We start from the raw sequence: 21,922 nt of genomic DNA, 5'->3' as shown, positions 1-21,922 counted from the left end.
GCACTTCTGTCGACAGTGGACAGTGGATGCTACTTGAGGTTTCAAAGCAAATGCAAGGCCTGATGATAGAGAAGAATAAGATTCTAAGCATTTTAAGGACATTCTCTGAGAAGCTATTGAAGCCAGTTCTGATGGCCATATTATAGGTGAGACTGTGTCAGCACATGTCCAGGATAGTGAGATATATTTTGGCTTTTCCAGTGAAGATAGTCAATATGAGTATAGAAAGGAGGTGTACTATAGAAAGCTCCTCTGTGAGACACAAAGATTGAGAGAGAGGAAAAGGGAGGGGGAGGGAGGGGGGGGAGAGAGAGAGGAAGAGAGACTGCTCAAAAATCTGTTTTGCATTTTATTTAAATAAGATACAAAGGGCTCTTTAGACCTCTTATGATGTCAGAAATCATTACTTGAAATCATTTTTAAGAACCCCTTCTCTTTCAACAGTGATTTCCAAGTGCTTTCCCAACATCTCCCTTGACTACATTCTCCATAACATTCTCTTGATTTATTGCTTTAATGCTGTATCTGTGTTGTTGGAGGTGGTGATATTGTGTACCTGTAAAGCCAACCTGCACACTCTCTCCAAGGACTCGGCACACTTGGCCTCCACAAAATGTGATGACATATTTCGTTTATAGCAGATACCTGTTCTGACAAGTAGTTAAAATTAAATTTGAACTCCAGTAAAAACTCAAGAGTCATGCCGACAAAGTTGTTCATCCTGAGAAAGTAAAAACGCGGTTCTCTCCTTCCAACTGACTTGTTGACTTCCTCTGTACTCATCACATAGGGAAAGCAAAAATGGTGAGGTGGACACCTGTGGGGAGAGTTATTTCTAGCCCAGAGAGCAACTTTGATATTGAAAATCTGGTGTCTTAATAGGTAGTACAGTTCTTTGCTCCCTGGAAACCAGCTGTCTCTGAGTATTTTATGATCCATGAATCCCTTTTGTGGATTTTTACCTGTGATGCCTTTCACTCGCAGAAAGTTTGCAATTACAGACTGCAGCAGCATGAAACAGAGGAGCCACATGTGCTCTGTAAGTTTTACAATCAGCCACAGTGAACAGAATGTACAAAATTATTCTGGTAAATTCAATTGTTGAATCTCCTGTAGACTTAATAAGTATGTTTGATGTTTCTTATTCTAAAAGTCCTTATCATTTCCATCAACAAACAGAAGATCACATTGAACCATTTGTTGTCTAATGTCACAAGCAAGGAATTTGCACAATCACAGGAAGACTTAATTATCTGTGCTATGTTTCCTCTAAAATATTAAATTTTATTAAAAATAGTTTCAATTCTTAAAACCCCCCATTGTCAGTATTGGGTTATTTGGATAGTTTGACCTTATGTAGGAATATTACTGGAAAATGAAAATTATACTTGAAGGATGTTACTTATTTTATATTTGCAGTTATAAAGACTCCTTTATCTTCACCATGGATCTTTAATTAAAATTGCCATTTTACCATGTAAATATTTGAACCTATTGCACCTTAAATTTCTCATGCATAAAGAAATTTAAGCTGTGTCTACTTTTTTCTTTCTTTCTTCACTTATCTTCTGCACACACTGAGGCTCCTCTGTCTCATCTGGCTTCCAGTTGGGTTCAAACAAACATAGGCAACAAAAGGAGGTCAGAGGAGCTGTGAAATAGCAGTCACCTGTTATGCTTCCTTTTGCCTACTTTGCTTTGTTTCTGAAGTCCCTCAGCAGCCACAGGTCTTGTCCTATGGTTGCTCCTGTTCAGCTCCAACTCTCACCCAACTCTGGTAAACATGCTTCCTTTCTTGTGCTGATGAATCTTTCTTTCATCCCCTACAGAGGTTTCTCTTAACTCTTCACAAGCCTCTGAAAAGTAATCCTTTAGTTAAATTCTCTTCAGTTAAATAATTTTGAGTGATCTTTCCCTTTTCAAACCAGTTTGCTGCCTAATACAGTACCAGGAGTGGCTCCAGGAAAACAAACCCAGTGATTGGAATTCTGGCTTGGAGTAGGTCATATATTAATAAGCACATGAGTAATCATCTTCCCAGGGAAGATAGGACTCTGGTTATTCATGGCATGCTTCAGATGTCATAACCACTTACTTTATCAAGGAGAAAAGTTATTTCCCAACAGCAAGGTACCACAAGATCAAAAGGCTGTTATGTTTCATTTCCATGGGGAAAGTGGTGATTGCAGCGATAATGGGATTGAATAACTGCTTATTATTGCATTGGGGATATTAAAAAAGGAAAATACAAACTTAGGACCTTGGCCTCTCAGTTCAAATCACAGTACCATGAGGCAGATGATAAAAGCATTTCAACAGATTTAGAATCAAAATTATACTCAAACACCTAAAGTAGTTATCTCGGGAGAATAACTATTTTCAGTAACAGACACCTTTCAGATATATGATCACATATTCTTTATTTTCTCAAGGCATATTCCAACTTTTAGATTCTGGAATAATCCAGAAAAATAAGAGTGATGTTTCCTTCAGGAAGATAGTGATGCTTCAGAAAGATGAAGCATCTTGCCAGTCTGCATCATTGTATTTATTTATTTATTTTTTCGATTTATAAATAATTTTAATCAACACCTAAAATTTTACATATTTGTGAGATACATGATTTGATACATGTATTCATTGTATAATGTTAAAATCAGGATGACCATATTTATTTTCTCAATCATCATTTCTTTGTGATGAAAACATTCAGAATATTTTCTTCTACCTTATTAAACATTTACAGTAGGTTATTATTATCTAGAGTGACCATTTGTGTAATAGAACACCAGAACTTATTTCTCCTAACTGTAACTTACTGTTAACCAATCTTTCTTCATCTCTCCCTCCTGTCTATTTTCCCCAGACTCTGATAACCACTATTCTACTCTCCACCTTTATGAGATCAATTTTGTCTCATTACAGAGCTCTGGGGTTCAGATATAGGATTATACCCAAGTATATAAGAATAAGGAAAATAAAATATAATTTGAATTTCACTCAACTTCTTTTTTTAATGTGAATTTTTTTATTTTTATATGACAGCAGAATACATTGCAATTCTTATTACACACATAGGGCACTATTTTTCATATCTCTGGTTGTATATATAGAATATTCACACCAATCCGTGTCTTTATACATGTACTTTGGATAGTAATGATCATCACATTCCACCACCATTAATTACACCATCTTCCACCCTTCCCCTCCAACCCCTCTACCCTATCTAGAGTTCCTCTATTCCTCCCATGCTCCCGCTCCCTATCCCACTATGAATCAGCCTCAACCTCTTAATATAGAGAGATTTTTTCTTGAATTCAAGATTTAATGTGTTGGTTAGAATACCTGAGAGTGGCCCTAAATGTCTATTGTGCTATTTATTTGAATCCTGGACATAGCAGTGCCTAAAATCAATGAAATGTAGATGATGGAACTTTTCAAGTACATTTATAAAGGTAGTCTAATGCTTAGGTCAATAGGACAGATGGAGTGGCTCTATCAGATATAGCTTGCTCAGCCACACTCTAATCATTTTCATTAGAAGGACTCAGATAACCCTTTCTTTACCAAGGCATTTAGAACTTCCTGTAGTGAAAGGAACACAAGCATCCAGGAAAAGATCTGGATTTATCTTCTGCAAACAAAGGGAGATCACCATGAAATTAATCTCCCTGGTATAAATGACAGTAATGGCTATTGACCAAGGGCTATATGATCAGAGATATGCACTCTCACGTGAGCTTATTTGGCCACTACTATACTGCTAACTGCTCACCTTTAGTTTGGTAAAGAGCTGTTGCTGGTCCTCTGATTTGACACCTTTGTCCAGATAGTAAACAGTCATGCAGTTCCAGATTGATTATGTTGTATCACCTCCATGCAGGAGGGGGCATTAATTTAGGTCATGAGAATAAATGTGCATTATTGATACAATATGGTTTTTCTAACTAAAATTCTTCTACAGGCACCATAATTTGAGGACTTTTAGAATGCTTCAGTCATCAGCATGGAATCCTCTACAACCTATCCTCCAATTAAGGATCTTAGGATATGTTGAAAGATGTGCAGTAATGAGGTCAGGCTTATGAAATCTCCAGTGTTACCATGTGGTCCATTACCTGGAAACATCTTAGAAGCATGGAATTGTCTACTGGAGTCTCAATAATGCCCCAACCATGAAATAATATCCTGTGAGATTGGATTGTTGAATTACAGGTTAAAGTTAAACTAGCAGCAGATTTACGGCACCCCATGTAAAGAATACTTGGGTCTTGGAAACAGATACTATTATTCTTGATAACTTACTTGCAGAGTTCATCTTTAGAAGACAATGAAGATATCAGCCAAACAACTGAGAGCAAGAGGAAAGAATGAGTTTGCCACCTTAGAAAGTTTATAGGAGAAGTCCCGGTTCCCTTATTGTCTTAATGAGGTTTTGATAGTAGCTGTGTTATCCTGTGGGTACTGATCCACTTAGGTGGTCCCTGTTCTATAGATCCACTGGGCTCTGGCAGCACCATGCTCTAGAATTCTTTGTGTTTTTCAAGATTAAGAAGCTCCTACAGCACTTTCCTGTCAGTAGTCCTTGGTATTTTACCATCCATTCTTGGTTCTCACACTCTACCCACATCTCTGTAGACAACATATAAAAATATGCCACTTTAGTTAACCCTGTTGAGTGCTCCACCTGCTTCTTCCCCTGACTCCAATTAATAGAACAAAGACCACTTAAGATACCCTCTATTTACAATTTGGAATCAGATATATAACTCATCTTCAATGAGCTTAAATATAACAGAAGAAATAAAGCATTGCTATACTTGAAGGTATAATAAAATACTAATTCTTTAACAAACTATTATAAGTGTCAGGATGAAGTAAAATTATTTATCTTTTTAAATTACAGGAAATTCTAAAGCAAACATTAAAAGAGGATATAGAAATATTGTTACTATTTTTACTAGTGTTGATGTAGGTGTGGGATTAGAGAATCACCAAGGTGTGAGAGAATACTTGAAGCACTTACAAGACACAGGTGTAGTTGAGCTGTCTGGATCTCACCTGGGAGATTCAATATTAGTGTGAAATGTATTGGAATTTGAATCCTATTAACTTTAAATATATTAAGGATGAAAATACCATATTAACTAGTTTTCCATCACTGTAACAAAATACCTGAGATAACCGGTTTAAAAAATGGAAAGGTTTACTTGGCTCAAAGTTTAAAGGTTTTAGTCCATGGTCAGTGGGCCTTTTACTTTGGGGCCTATGGCAAGGTATTGCATTGTGGCAGGGAATGTGTGGTAGTGCAAGCTACTTACTGCCTGGTAACCATGAAGCCAAAAAGGAGAGAGGAAGAGTTGGGGTCCCATTATCCCCCAGTGACCTAACACTTCCCACTTGGCCCTACCTCTGACAGTGTCCACCATCTCTCAATGGTCCCAGCTTAAGTTTTCAAACTTTTGACACATGGACTTATCCAAACCACAGTAGTAACCAAGGTAATGTATAGAATGGTATTTGGTTGCTTTATTTTCAAAAGAAGACTAACACTTTTATATTTTTTGCCTTTGCAATCCTACCAGGAAAAAAAAATATGCAACTTCCTTTAACATACAAATTTGCAAAGCATTTTAGAAATTAGCTTGTACTGGGTGATTTATTGATAATTTAATGAAAAAGATAATTAACAAATTACCTTGAACTCTGTTTTTTACTAGTGTAAACTCCTCAGGCTGCAACATAATATTTTCCCTAACTCTTTCCTCCATAAATGTAGCCAGGTCTTTTTGTCCTTAAGGCCCAAAGTATTCCTTAGGAAATGATTTGTGGTGCTTTTAGGGCTTGTGTCTGTCTGTGTAGATGAACCATTTACATCTTTTAGAGTACCAGCAAGTTTCATTATTGGTAGAAGGAGAAATGCTTTGTGTTTAAGGAGATTAGGGAGGATTAGTGGCCCCTGGATATTTCCCAAGGACTAAGGACAGGTACACAGGTTTATTGGACCTGGAGGAGATGGGAGAGGAGTGGACACTTCCATGTCACTCTTATGTAGTGTTGGGGAAGTGGAAAGATCTTAGAGGTGAGGGCAGGCAAGCAAAAGGTATAATCTCATGAGTCTAGGAATGGACTTCAGGGCTAATGGGAGGGAGGACAGGTAAAATCACTCTGTAAGGGCCTGATAAATCTATACTAAATGAACAATGGTAAGGGATAATTGCAGGATCTTGTTATGTGGTAGTCTCACACAAAATTTCAAGATGTAAGTTTTGTATCCTTTTAGACACAGATTTTTTCAGGCAATACAGATGAGTATTCAACATAAAACACACAGAAATGTGGGAAAATAGACAAAGAAGATACACTCATGCCACAACAGGGAGTACAGATTTCTAATATTTTCTTGAATATTGAAAGAGCCCCACACTAAATATTGATTGTGATATGAATGTTTAAATTATTCCAAGATACTAAATAATATATCAGATATTTTTTAAAACCTCTTACACGTACAAATAATTCAATAGTCTTATAATGATTTACAAAATAAAAATTGTACAGTACAGATCTAAGGCCATTCCTGAAGGCAAGAAGCAAAATGAGGGTGACCTTTCAAATACTGCATACATAATACAGTTTCTGAAGGAAGTAAACAAGGCAGAGAGACCATGTGACTCAATAGAAGTCCCAAACCAAAGACATGTGTGCTTAAGGGAGAATGAGTCAAGCAATTTCAATATCTAGGTAACATAAAAGGAAGTTAAAAAAAACCTTCATTTTAAAAAATATGTCAAAGTGAAATTTCTAGAGGATAGGAAAGGCAGCAGAATACAACAGACACTAGTATGGCAATATGTAAATCAATGGATGTGTAACTGATGTGATTCTGCAATCTGTATACGGGGTAAAAATGGGAGTTCATAACCCACTTGAATCAAAGTGTGAAATATGATATATCAAGAACTATGTAATGTTTTGAACAACCAACAATAAAAATTTAAAAAAAATTAAAAAAAAAAACAAAGAGTATGGACACTAAGCTTGTATCAAAGGGATGCTATTGTCTTCCTTACGTAAAGTGTTCTCAAGTTTGTGGACTCTGATTCTGTACAGTAATGTGAGAAAAAAAATGAGCACAAAGTTAAAGCAGATCCTCTCTCAACCTGTGGAAATTTTCCTCATCAAACTTAAGTTCTCCTATCCCAGTCCTTCAGGACAATCTAGAAAGTGTAATTCTGGGTCAGAGAAAATATATGGCAGACCTCATGTAGCAGAATTTTGGCAGCTCTCCTTGCCTCAAAAATAGTAGCATTAGAGTTAAATGTAGTAAAAAGATAGGCAGATTCCTCATGTTAAATCCTCAGTTGATTTCTTCTACCCTTCACCTACCCTTCTACATGAGTGGAGGGACAACTGCAGATGTCCTAAGTAAAATACCTATAAACCAATACAATAGGTTATAAAAAGAATAATACTTAATGAAAAAGAAGACTTTGTCTAAGAATAATGTAAGGAGAACATCTCAATCAATGAATAATAAACAATTAGAATTCATTAATATAATTTATCACATTACTAAATTAGAGGAGAGAAAAGTATATAATTTTAAAGACAGCTGCATTGGCCACACTTAGCCTTCATTTCCTATATAAATGGTTAAACAGACTAAGACAATGCCATAAAACTATCAAAAAAGCCCCAAAACCTATTTACAAAAATCACCACCAAGGTAATATCAATTAGAATATTCTTTTTAAAGTCATAAACACACAAAAAGAAGCTACTATATTTTCCACAATTAAACAATAGCATGAAGATTAAAATTAATTCCATGAGCCAAGAATGCAAAATAAAAATTTGCCATGATTTGAATAATAATATTATTAGGTTATGTAGAAATATTTATATTCTATAAAATTATTTCAACTAGCATAACCAATAAGAAATCTGTTGCTAAATATAGAAATAAAAATATGAAAAAAAAGTTATTGAAATTTATGTTTATTCTATGTAATAAAATGCATAATGGTAATATAGCTATAAAAATTAATATAATGGATTTAATAATCAGGATATATGTATATGTATAATATGTTACACACTGAAAATACACATGTATGATCACACATACATAATTTTAATTCATAATACAATAGTATCAAACTAGTAAAAATATTAAAGAAAATTAAAAATTTAAATGTTAGAAATATAGACCAATTTCTGATAAATGGTTTATATTTCAGGAAAATTATAAATAGGGAAAAATCATCTCTAGATGAAGTTAAAGTCAAAAAAAAGCTGGATGAAGGCTTGAGATCCTGACAAATCAATCCTTCTGCAAATATCAACTATAAATTGTACAAAATATATTAAAACAACTACCCAGGGGCTTTGGAGACTCAGGAAATGAAAAAAGGTTTTGTAGAAGTGATAAACTTTGAGCAAGCCACCTGCATAGAGTGAATTTGCTCTTTTATTGTGGTTCTACCCTATGCAGTTGGAGCCAGGTTGATAAATCTCGGCTTGAGAAGTGAACTGAGTGGTATAACTGAGATCAGAGATGGTCACTGGTGTCATACCACAGACCACCCCCTTCCATTACCCCAAGGACCTGCTTCTCTACAGGAAATATTTATGCTGCTTTTCTTTCCTCTCTAATGTTGCAGAAGCTTGTCTGTTTCAGAGGAGAACATACTTTAATCTCAGGGATGGAACACTCGGTTGTGCATTCGCAGAATCTCCAGTCCCAGTATTCAATAATGGAAGTGGCTTGGGCTTTGAAGTTGATATACTTGTTTCCCCGCACAGATTCTCACTGCTTCTGCTCAGCTATGAATATTGGGGAAGTTTTGCTAATATGTCCTGTTCCTTTTCTTTTCTTTTCCTGAAAGGAAAAAATAATTTTCATTATAATTAGTTTTTATCTTGTTTTGAATTCTAAACAAAATTTAGTTTAAAACTTTTAATAGATATTTAATAACGATTAACCAGTTTTTTTCTTTTCCTTTTTTCTTTTGTTTTATTTCTGGGGAGTAGTGGTACTGGGAATTGAACCCAGGAGCTTTTTAACACTGAGCTGCATTGCCAGACCTTTACAATTTTTTAATTTAATTTTAGTTTTAGACAGTGATTTGGTAAGTTGTTCAGGGTCTTGGTAAATTCTCCTACCTCAGTCTCTCAAATCACTGGGTTCACAGATATGTGCCACCACAGCCAGCTCATAGGTTACATTCTCATGATGGGAATCGGAGTATAAAGATTCATGCAGTTCCTCATACACTTTCAAGTTGAAATATGAGATTTTCATCATATTGTAATATGGAAGTTTCAAAAGAAACAATTATATCACTCTATCCATTGGAATCTAAAACTTAAATTGGTACATAGACAAGGTCTTCCTTACATGAGAAGTTTACAGCATTTATTTCCAACTTGAATCATATATTTATTCCTTCCTTTCTTCCAGAATTGATATTTAATATTATATAAACATATGTCTGAAATCTTACTGATCATTATGACACAATCTTCTTAAACAACAACAAAAAATGTATATATAAAATTAAAATGTTGTATTACCTTTAGTTCTAATGTATTAATTGCTAAAATATTTTATGACTTGATTTATCATTATAATTATTTTTAGTGTAGAACTAGTCAAAATAATTGATAACTTGGAAAATAAATTTTAAGCATGAAAAGTAAATTTTGGAATTTTGTCACTTAAGGAGTTAGGCATAAAAGAATATTTAAGGTGCCTGGAATAGAGCAACTGTCAGGAGCTGCGAATGAATCATGATTCTTTTGAACTGCCCAACACCTCCCTTGGGAATTTCTCTGTGCAAAGGTGCAGATCGAAGATCGCTCAATCGATATATGGTGACGCCCTGCTCAAGGGAGATTCTATGCCAGCCATGAACTTTATTAGTTCTCGGCCTTGGGTTCAAACTCTTACTGCCCAGAGGTAGACAGTTATGGGTTCAGTACACTGATAAGTCCTAATTAAGCTGTATTACTCTCAACTTTGGTTTTGTTTATCTTAAAGAAGTTTTCTCACAATAAATCCTTTTGATGTTTAAACCTATATAATAAACATGGCAAGCTTGCTCATGGTCAGTCTTCTATCAGAAGTTGGCTGATCCACTGGGTCCCAGCTTTTTTCTACTTTTGAGTCTTTGTGTTTTTTCCCATCCCCTCAAGTATGGGTTCGGGAAACCGAGTAAATGGTCATGCAGGTCACAACAAGCCATAGTTTATTAGTCCCTTCGTATGGTGTTCCGGGATTTTTGTTTTTATTTTATTTTTTTCAGATCAATGGGAAATAGCAAATTTAGGACAGGTCATTCTTTCATTAAATGTCTGAAGGCACCGCATTCTTTCATAAGACCAAGTATGAAAGGCCTGGTAGGAAAGTGAAACCTCTAGTAGATCACTGGAGGCATGCCTTCCTTTGGGGTTTATATTGGGTCCATAATCAGCAGTGTTCTCTCTACTTCCTGCTTGCCATATCCCCAGCCGCTTTCCTTAGTCACATCCTTCTGCCCTGATGTTCTGCCTCGTCCCCATCCCAGATCTATGGAATCAGTCCACTGTAGACTGAACCTCTGAAACCATGAGCCAAGCTTTTCCTCCTCTAAATTGTTCTTGTCAGGTATTTTGGTCACAAGTACATAAAACCTAACTGAAACACATGATAAGACAGGAAGACAGAGAGATTGGAGGGCCAGACTCACTTTTTTATAACAATACACTCTTATAGGAAAGGGTCCCTCAAAAACTATTCTAGTCCATTCGGAGGGCAGCATCACTAATGAGGTAATCACCTTCTGTGAGGCCAAACCTCTTAATGGCCTCATCATCTTGACACCATACAGGAGACCCAACTTTTAGTACATGAACCTTTAGGGAGATACATGCAAACCATATCCAAATCACAGCAGCAAGAGTAAAACAAAATTCCTTATTTAGCACAATGGTACTAGAAATGAAATAAACAAAATAATGATAATAAACAAAAAGACAAGAACCAGATGAGAAGGATGCCAGGGAGATAAAGTTGTTGCTAACTGAATTCCCACAATGTTCTTCAGTGTAAACCTTTGGCATATTAGGCAGGACAGATCTTCTGTAGGACTATATTGAACCATCAAAGCCATTTAACATCCATGAACCAGGAAAGTCCCCAGTCATGGAAGCAGACATTTCTCTGAACATTTCTAGTCCCATGGTCTAGGAGTCTCTCAGAGAAAGAAAAGAACCAAATGAGAAGGATGAAATTATCTCTTGAATCAGGGAAATAGTTTACCATTGAAGATTTTGCTTAACATAAAACATAAAATCAGAAAGACTAGCAAAAGTTTGAGAAATTAGACTTTGTTTTCCTGAGAGAGGCTGCATATTTAGGGATGAGAGCTGGGATAAAGGGAGCTGGACCTTCTGGTAATGATTGACATGAATAGGGACATGAACTAGATGGAATTTGCTTGGTGATCTCCTCAAAAGGAGTGAGCAATAGTTTTAATGGAAAATTAAAACTCATAGAACTCCTCTTTCAGGAAATATCTAGTGATGAGGCAGATGGTATGGGCCTAAAGGAATTGCATCAGGAATATTTACCAGTCTGTGAACCACACTGTAATGGTAGGCAAGGTTTAGCCAATAGCCCTCTGTTGGCTGAAATGACGGAAACATTCAGAAGCATATGTTACTGTCATAAGTAACTAAATTGTTATTGTTTGTATAGAAATAGATTTCACTTTACATTATTTTATGATGCCTCTATACAATATACATGTGACCCATTAAAAATTCCTATTGGGTCAACTTGATTTTGGTGTACTGTTTGGGGCTGTTTCTGTCTTTTTTTTTTTTTTTTTTTGTACTGGAGATTGAACCCAGGGACACTTTACTACAGAGCTACATCTGCCATTATTATTATTTTTTTATTTTGTTTTATTATTCTTAGACATGGACTCACTAAGTTGCCTAGGACCTCACTAATTTTCTGAGGCTGACCTGAAACTTGCAATTCTCCTGTCTCAGCCTCCCCAAGTTGCTAGGATTACAGGTGTGTACCACCTTGCCCTACTCTTTTGAACTTTGTGTCAAACCATTTTTCAGCTCCTATTTGTTAGAAATAAAAATTTCAGCATTTTATATGTGAAGTTATTGTTTTGGCTAACTCCTAACTCATTTCAGATGCTTCTGAATTTTAATCTAATTTAAAAGAAATAATTTAAATAAAATTGACTGTTAAGATTTTAAATTAAGTTTAAATTCTTCACTCAGATAGTTTTCAATTTCAATTTAAAATTTTAATTCATCTTAATATAAACTAATTTAAATTCATTTTAAGATTCAGATTTCAGTCAGAGTCAATTTGAATTGGCTTGCTTTCCTTTAAAGCCATACAACCAGATGTATCACCTAAGAAGATGACACAAAAGGAGAAAAGAATTTCAAGACAGAAAACTGAAACTTCCCCAAATCCACAGACCTGGTAGAAAAGTCTGAACTAGTAAAACTGTCTCAAAAAGATAGGTTTGGGGGTTAGATGAAACCTATAAATTGAAAGAAGGATGTTTTAAGTGAGCTGGAGTTGTTCACTTTTTAGTTTAGAAAGTCTGTGTGCTAGGGAAGGTCAGGGTCTCCCTAAGGACAGATCTATTAGGCATTCGCTGTCCTCTGGCAGTTGAGTGGAAGGGCCCTGGAGCAGCTGCATTCTCCTGTTGTGCAAATCTCCAAGATGACTTTTTAAAAAGTGATCTCTTTCTTTGAAGTTTGGGTCTGATTCATGTGATCATACAGTGATTGATGACAGGTTTAGACGGGAGCTTGACCCTTTGGCAGACAGAAGCAAGAAACAATTTGATACCTAGAGATGATTGCTGTGATCTATGGATGTCCATATCGGTCTTTCATCATTTCAATCATAATGGAAAGTCTTAGCATGTTGGTGTCTTTTGTTCTATGACTTAAATATATTTTGTTAATATAGCTTGTTCTCAGAATAGCTAATATTTAGGTGACTCTTTATATAATTATGTTCTTGTAATACCTGTCTTTGAAAATTTTTAGTAATAGTTCTCCACAAAACAGGCGCATACTTTAAGTCTCTTATTTATTTCAATTTGTTACTCATTAATTGATTAGCACATAACCATTTTATGACTAATTTGAATGATAAGTATTAAAATTAATGACATCTAAGATCATTATGATTATATTTTTGACAATGAATTTATCACAATGCTTTAGAAAATTTCAGTACTCATTAATTCCTACAAACTTTGTTTTAGTTCTTGATACTCTTATGTGGCATCTACCCCTTAAAAATACATGAAATTAGATTACAGACATGTATGTGAGCAATATTTAGTTAATTCTCTTTATGATTGATAAGAAAATTTTCAGGTTGGGAGTATAGCTTAATGGTACAATGCTTACCTGTTATGTGCAAGGCCCCAAATTTGATCCCCAGCACCACAAATAAGAAAAAAAAAAAATCTCCAGACATAAGGAAGAATGTAGGAGCTGTTAAAATACCAAAGTCTGCATGATATATATTTGATATGCAAATAATTACTGTATTTGAAAGGAATGCATCCCATGAGAAACTGATCTCAACAGCTAGCTACATCCCTCCCTTATCTTAATATACTTATTGTTTCTATTAGTAGGAATGTTAAAATGGACATAATGATCAAAAATCTGTTATGTGGGTACATAATTATATGTACAGCCTTGGCGCTGAACTCCTGAACTCATAGCAACTTCCTGTTATGCTGATTCTTTTCCATGAGGTAATAAACCAATATAGAAATACATCTTATTAGGAAACCAGCATTACATTGCATATGCTTTCATTTCAACAAGGCACTCTTTAGATCTCAAGAGTTAATTATTTGCTTGCTATGCTTGATATAGAGAAAAACACTGCCTTCCTCTTACAGTGTTGTTTTTGCTCTTTGGTTTCAGCCTATTAGAATAGACTAATTAAGATTATTGTCTTTCATTGTATCTTCTTTCTTTACTTCTCTCTATCCAATTTTTTACCAAAAGTCAAGAGAAGAAAATCGTCTGCTGAGGTGCAAGTAATAGGTTGTAAGTTATATATAAAATCAATAATAATATCAACTCAGAATAAGTTTATTGTTTACACATTACACCTGTACTTATGAAAATTAATGAGTTCTAAAAATGTGATAAATTATCCCTCTTTGATAAAATTGTGTTGATCTAAGTTCTAAAGAATGATGTGTTTACTGCTTAGATTTAATAAGAAATGTTGAATCAGCTCAATTTTTTAATTCATCTTTTTAAAACATATGTTATGTGGCAGGGAACTTGGGAGAAATCCACTTTATTCATAAATAAATTAAGATATATGATTCAATTTGGATAGTAAGCTTATAATGGTTCAGTTTCATTTAAGTTGGCTTTAGCTGCAGTTCCCATTTCCATCTCTAGTTAATGTGAAATAGTTCTTTGTTTAAATACTAGATTAAAAATAAGCAGGGCTGGGGTTGTGGCTCAGCGGTAGAGCACTCACCTGGCATGTGCGAGGTCCTGGGTTCGATCCTCAGCACCACATAAAAATAAATAAATAAAATAAAGGTATTGTGTCTAACCCCCCAAAAAAAATCCTAAAAAAATAAGCAGTGATAACAGTTATTGTAAAGATTTAGAAACAACCTTGAGTTTCTTTAATTCTGTCTTCTATGTGGCCAGTTGGAGTTATTTTTTGTTTAGAATTAAAACACTGAAATGGAGTATAGGTGTGCAAAATGCATGGCATAATACTTTTCTTTAGTAAGTGAAAATTTTAGTTTAATAAGGATATATTTTATTGAATTTGAATAATGTGTTTAAAATTGAAATTTATTGTTAAGCTGTAAAGTTATCATTCACTGCAAAAAACTAATATGTAGTTATATATTTTATATATTTATAAAAATGAACTAGACATATTAATCAGTATTTTATTTCATTTTTTGTACTCTGATATTTATTATTCATATATATATATTCATTTATTTATTATTCATTTATTTGTTCATTTATTCATATAAATAAATACATATATTTATGGAAGGAGGAAGGAGGAAGGGGAAAAGATGATAGGAAATATCTTAATTATGCATGAAATATGTATTTCAATAAAAGAATTATGCTGCTTTTTTCCTGTTATTTTATTAATTTCACTTCATAATTGCTATAGAAAAGAACTTTGTGACTGAAGGAATGTTAAAATGATTTGCAGTTTCCCACCATCAGTGTCAAATATACTAGGAATACCATTTTGTTCCCCCATCTCTTACTTCCCGCTTATTTATCCAAACATATATTTTATATCTGATGTGTTCTAGGCAAAACAAGGTTAAGCTTCAAATAAAATATTGCCATTAACTCTAGATTTTTCATCATGAACAGAATGGTTTTCAGATGTACTAAAATGAATGTTACATTAATTTGTAAGGAAAATAAAACTAACATTAAGTAATAAGTGGGTCACTACAATATAAGGAGTTTATGGTTGAAGCTATTTAGCAAATGCAGAAACCTTAAGAATGTATTGTAAGTTGACTGTGATCACCCCCTTCACTTACCAGGCTTATATATCTAAGGTGAACATGTGTGCTAGTTCTCACCGAACAGTTCAAATTTCCTTGGGATAATCCCAATTTATGCCTGGAAATTCTGCTATAGTTAGCAATAGTGCTTATTTTCAAATAAAATTTCAAGTTTGGGCAGTAAAATAATAAATGGCCTCCTGATTCCAACCCTTAATATTTGTGAGGTTAAGACAAGAATAAATATCAAGGCCCTATATGTTCTGGATCCAAATAGTTATTGGTTATAAATAAAGTTTTCAACTATTGAATAAATTAAATCATTTTAAGTAGATAAATGTATTCATAACAAAATAATTGTCTCTATATTTTAAAAACTGGAATTGACAGTTGGAAAAATGTTAACAATTTTGAATAAATTATTATAGTACACTCATATGTGTTCTGTTGATGGTCCAGATATAAGGTTTGCATAAGCAGTACAATAAAAATACATATAATTCATAGATTATTTTGTTTACTCCACAAAATTTGTTTTCTTCATTTTAGAAAAGTTATATTTTTGTAATTAGCTGTTTACATAATTCATGTTCTATTTGCCATACTTCAAAATTTAACAGTTTTAAAGTTACCATTTTTATAGATAGTTTTTATTAGCTTTGTGTTGTAAATCATCTCAAATGGGTAACTTATAAACACATCTTTTTTTAGGTATTACTATGATTTGAATGTTCACGTCCCCTCAAAATTCTTATGCCGACTCCCAATTACCAAGGTGATGATATTAGAAGGAGGGGTTTGGGGAGGTGCTCCGGGGCCCACGACCACAAATATACAGGGCATTGGAGGAACTCAGCATATGTTGTTTCTGTATACATAGGTGGAGCTGTTGGTTGGACACCCATGCCCTCTGGTGATAGAAAGGTGTTAGTAGCAACCTCCTATTGTAACTTCTCCACTGGTAGCCCTTCCTTCTCTAAACTTTCTTCCCCTCTCTAAGTAACTCGAGAGACTTCCTCTTTTAAGATGTCTTCTCCTAGACTAAGCAAACACAATCGTACCAATGTCCATAATGGTAATGTGCCAACTGGCAGAGTTCCTGGGCTTTCCTTTTCTAGGTAGAGTTCTAGGGAGTCCCCCGTTGGGTTCGGGCAATAAAATAGTTCCTGTTTGAACCTACAGTGGTTCGTGACTTCCCAGTTATTTTGTGCCCAGCCAGACTGCAGCGGGGAGGCAATTAGGTCCTGAGGGTACTGAAATAGGATTAGTGCCCTTATAAAAGAGGCCCCTAAGAGACATTTTGCCCCTTTCTCCATATGCAAACACAGGAACCCTAAGAAATGAGTCCTCATGAGACAATATGGAACCTTCATGTGGGACTCCCTAGCTCTCCTCCTGTGAGAAAAACTTTATTTTGTTTATAAGTTACCCATTTCTGAGGTATTTTCTCTGGAATCCAAATGGGTTAAGACAGTTCCTTACATCTTTTATTTATTCCTATGAATATTTAGTATTAATTTATTATCATTATTTGTGTAATTCCTATTTACTCATAAGAATGTGAGATTTGATTGTACTTTGGCATTTTTCTTGAATGTAGAACAAGTTCTGGGACTTACTGGGGTGCTCAATAAGCAATTGCTATGGAATAGCACCCGATTATCCCAATTTTCTTTATTTTTTATGTTGAATTATTTAATGAAGATGAAGGAAAACAAATGTTTCTTATGTTTATTGATTGTTATATTATTTAGAACTCCACTTTTCTTAGAAAATGTATTGTAATTATAACAAAAATTTACAAAAAAGAGAATGCTAGGGAATAAATAAATCTACGATTTCACCCTTTATATATATTATACCTCCAACTTGCTGAAAAGCCTCAACCAAGTCCCAACTCCATGACTTAATATATGAAAAAAAAAACTGTTATGTAATTTATAGACTTAAATAAGTTTTGTTTTAGCTGAGTCTGAGCAAATAGTTGGAGATTTATCTACATTGTCTAAAAACTAAGACAGATTTACTCCAACACTGTATCCCTCACTAGAAATGAATCACAAAGACGGAGACTCTAGACTCTAGAAATAAGTACCTTTGAGACTTTTCATAAGGCAGGTTTCATTTATCTGTAACTTCAGCAACCAAAGACTCTGGAGACAGACATCTTGGGTCTAAGTAGCATTTGTGCCACTTAGATTAAAATTTTCCAAGTTACTCAGACTTTTATTAGGAACAAAAAAAGTTGTGTATGAGTATTAAATGAATTAATATATGTGAAGTTCTTAGGTCAGTGTGTAAATGCTTACAATTATTTTTATTACATAAATAAGTAGCCAAACATTATTGTATATATCCTTTATATGTCTTTGATTTTTTAACTTCATTTTAACTCTGTGAAATATGACTAAGGTGGGTATAATTATCCTCATTTTCTAAAATGGAGCACTGTATCTTGGACAAGCAATTTTCTTCAGGTCAGGACAATGGAGTTATAAAAATTATTTTTGCTCTTTCACATAGTTGGTACAAATGATGCATTTAGAAGATTTGCTTTAATATTAAAAACCATTTTATTTAGTTTCCCTTTTATAGAGTCATTTATGTAATGTGCAATTGCCACTGGTGTTCTTGTCGCAATTTTGTGACTCATGAAGGATGTGGACAAGGGCTTTGATAAAAATGAGTTGTTTTATAACATGGTAATTATTCAGATTATAGTATTCTTAAGAGAATATCAACAATGATTGCAAAAGGACAAGGGCAAGGGCAAGAGAACATTATGTTTTCATGTTTTCCCAGGTATACAATGACTAACCTTTTTTTTTTTTCTGAATAAATACTGTCTTCTTTCCTCTGATGCCCCCATCCCTCTCTATTCTTCAACCTCATAAGCATACATCGCTTAATTGCTGCAATTTTTGATAGAATCCAATCCATAATTAGCCCCTACTTTCCTTATCCTTCCTGAGAATAATACAACACCAATCCAAACCCTGGAAGAGACACTGACATCCTATGAGCCATTTCTTTTGTGAGTTGTTTCATGCTGCAGTAAATCAATAGATATTTTTTAAAGTGTGTTGCTTATGATCTATATTCAGTGGGCTTTCAATTGTCCCTTTACTAAAAAATACAGAAAAATATAAGAGGATTATTACACTGTAGGTACATGCACTTGTCATCCCTTAGGGTGTTTATGCTACTATACTATGTTCTGTAAATTGACCATAACTGATCACTAAATGGCTTTGAAGAAAGGTAGGACAGACAGTATTTTCCCTGTATTTATGTGATTTTAATAGACCAGCAATTTATCTTAGAATGTACACTCTGTTAAATGCCTTAGAGATATAGATTGATATTTTACTCTGATCACTCTGTTCAAAAGTCTTTAAGTCATATAAGAGATTAGGAAAAGTAGAAAATAAATTCTAAAGACTTTTTTTTTAAAATCACTGCTAAATCAGTAATCCATATATAAATGCTGATATTGTAAAATCATTGCATACTAGATTATTTTTAGACTGTGAGAGTATATGACATTATTTAAGAATGCATAAATTCATGTTTTATAAAGTTAGCTTGTTTTAGAACTAGTCTGTCACATTAGGGAGAATGCTGCAAATATCACCTCTCCTATTTTCTTTGTGTTTCTGCTTGACAGTAAGTGATGTACTATTGGCAAGCCAAACTTTGGTACATTAAAAAATATAAAAGTAGCCATTGCTACATGGTTTAATTAATATATATCTGAGTAAAGGTATCATTGAATGGTTCTTTTTCTCTTTTTTTCTATATTTGCTTTGCATTTCTAGTTTGTTTTTTCTTATATGATTTTAGAAGTTTTCTCAAAATGTTGATGCTTTCAGAATAATCCGTGAGGTTAGCTTTCCTACTTTTTTATTGCTTAATAAAAATCATATTTGGTCTTTAAAAATTCAAGTATAAAGAAATGGTTTTGCCTCTAATAGTTTGAGAAAGTAAAACTGAAGAAAAGTACTCTTTTTTTCAATATAATTTCCCCAATCTAACAGTTTCTTTAACATTTCTTTCTGTATTTGGTGATGGGAGAAATGAGGAACAGTGGTGGTATTTGGGTGGTAAGATGCACTACATTGTGAAATGAATTTCCAAAACATGCAAATACCTCCTCTAGAGGAACATCACAGGTGGTAAAACTTATAATTCTTTTATGAGTAATGATCAGTTTATTACTCTAGGTGGAGGCACAACTTGTTTAAGGTTTACTGATTTTAATCTGCTTCTGTATTTCCAGATGTTAAATGGGGTTGCACAATAGACTATTTTTCACTGAGAAAAATATCCACTAGCAATAGAACAAGGACCCATTCTTTTTAAATGTTGGCACTAAAGCTGAGCCTGAAAGATCCTCCTCACTTTAATTTAAGTCAGAAGCTGAGTGAGCAACCTTTTTGAACTCTAGTGATTGATCATCAGGCTAGTTTCTAGATCCAGGACCAGATTACTCAAAAGTGGCCACTAAGGGCTGGGGACAGGGGGGCTAGTGAGTAGCCTAGCAGGCCTAGCATAAATAGTAGAAAGTCAGTTTTACTAATATCCTTGAACTCATCTTAGGGTTTAAATACTGTCATTTGGTAACATTGAAAAATTTTAAAAAACACATAATTTTTTCTGATTATAATGAAATTCATGAAAAATGAGATAGCATTGTGTCTTGTATTTGAAGTGCAAAGCCAAAAGACAGAGGTATGTGATTCTATTTAAAGGATAATAATAAAGCTGAGATAGGGCGAAGAGTTTAAATAAAAACATAAGAAGAGTTGTGTGAGATCATTATGTAAGATGTTTTTAAATCTTAGATTTTAATTTTAGGGTTTTTCCCCCCTATATAAATTCATTATCTTTCTCTATCTGCAAAAGACTTGGTTGTGATGTGCTTACAAATTGAATTAATACTCAAGAATTTATTCAACACATATATGTGTACCATGTGCCAGGGACTCTGAAATATGGGAGAGAGAGCAGTACTCTGCAGAAATCAAATATCTGTTCCTGCCTTGTGACAAAGCCACATTCTATAAAGGCAGAATTCTATTTAATGTCCTGAAGAGCTTCTTAATTAAAGTGTGGCTGACTACTTCAAACCTCAGCTTAAATATCATCTCCTCAGAGAAGTTTTCCCTGACGACCCCACCTAAATTAGGATTCCACTGTTATTTTGTTATCTCAGTGTTCTGTTTCCTTCATGGATATTATGAACATTTTCAATTATTGTTTATATTCTGTAAGCTTTCTGAGATCAGAGATGCAGTCTTTGTTATTCACCATTATAACTCTTGCATTGAGTAATATGCCAGCCCCAAACACATTTATTCTTCACCTACAGTTTCAACAAGATTAGCCTTGATCATGGTAATGTATTTCAACTTGATAATACAGTGATGGATTTTTTAAATTAACTCTATTTTGTTTGTGTTGAGTCACAACCAGAATAGGAAGCAAGGAAGAAAAACATTTATGTGTTTCTCTATACTGAATTTCTTTTTTTTTAAATAACAAAATTAAACCTTATTCAGTAGAAAAGAAACACTCACTGCAGAAAATATTAAACTACAGAAACAATGTAAACTCTTGGTTTTGAAATATTTATAACTATACAGAAATTGCAAAAATAGTACATGGTGGTCTCTTATACCTTCTTCCCAACTTTCTCCAGTGTTTACATTTTATATAATCATAGCACAGTATACTGGAATTGATATTGGTACAATGAATGTGGATAATTTTGTGTCATGTTGTTACACGTAGATCTCTGTGACTACGGCCACAATCAAGACATGAAGCTGTGCCATTGCCGCAAAGCATTACAGAACCATCACCTCATGCCATTCATGATGGTCACTCCCCTATCATCTCTAGTGCTGGCAATCTTGAATGTGCTCTTGATAGCTATAATCTCTTCCTTAATATTGAAACTGTTGTTTAAGTGGAATCACATAGTATTGGCTTTTTCATTGCTCACAATAACCTTATAATGCATCCAAATTGTTGCAGGCATCAATAGTTTGTTTTTAATTTTTTTTTTATTTTTACTTTTTTGCAGTGCTATAGATTAAACCCAGGACCTCATGCATGTTAGGTCTGTTACCACCCCAGCCCAATGTCTTTTTGTTTGTTTGTTTGTTTCATTTTGGAGTGCTTTCCCTCTGTTGGAACAAAAAAACTTTTCACCCATGGAAGGACATTCAGGCTCTTTCCAGTTTTTGGCTATTTCAAATGAAGTTATAATGAACAAGTGTGTAAAGGTTTTTGTGTATTCATAGTTTCCAATTTTTTATGAAGACATAATTGCTCAGTTTCAT

This window comes from Marmota flaviventris, chromosome 1 (genome assembly GCF_047511675.1).
Source record: "Marmota flaviventris isolate mMarFla1 chromosome 1, mMarFla1.hap1, whole genome shotgun sequence".
Taxonomy (NCBI): Eukaryota; Metazoa; Chordata; class Mammalia; order Rodentia; family Sciuridae; genus Marmota; species Marmota flaviventris.
Note: the sequence above shows the minus strand (reverse complement) of the source record.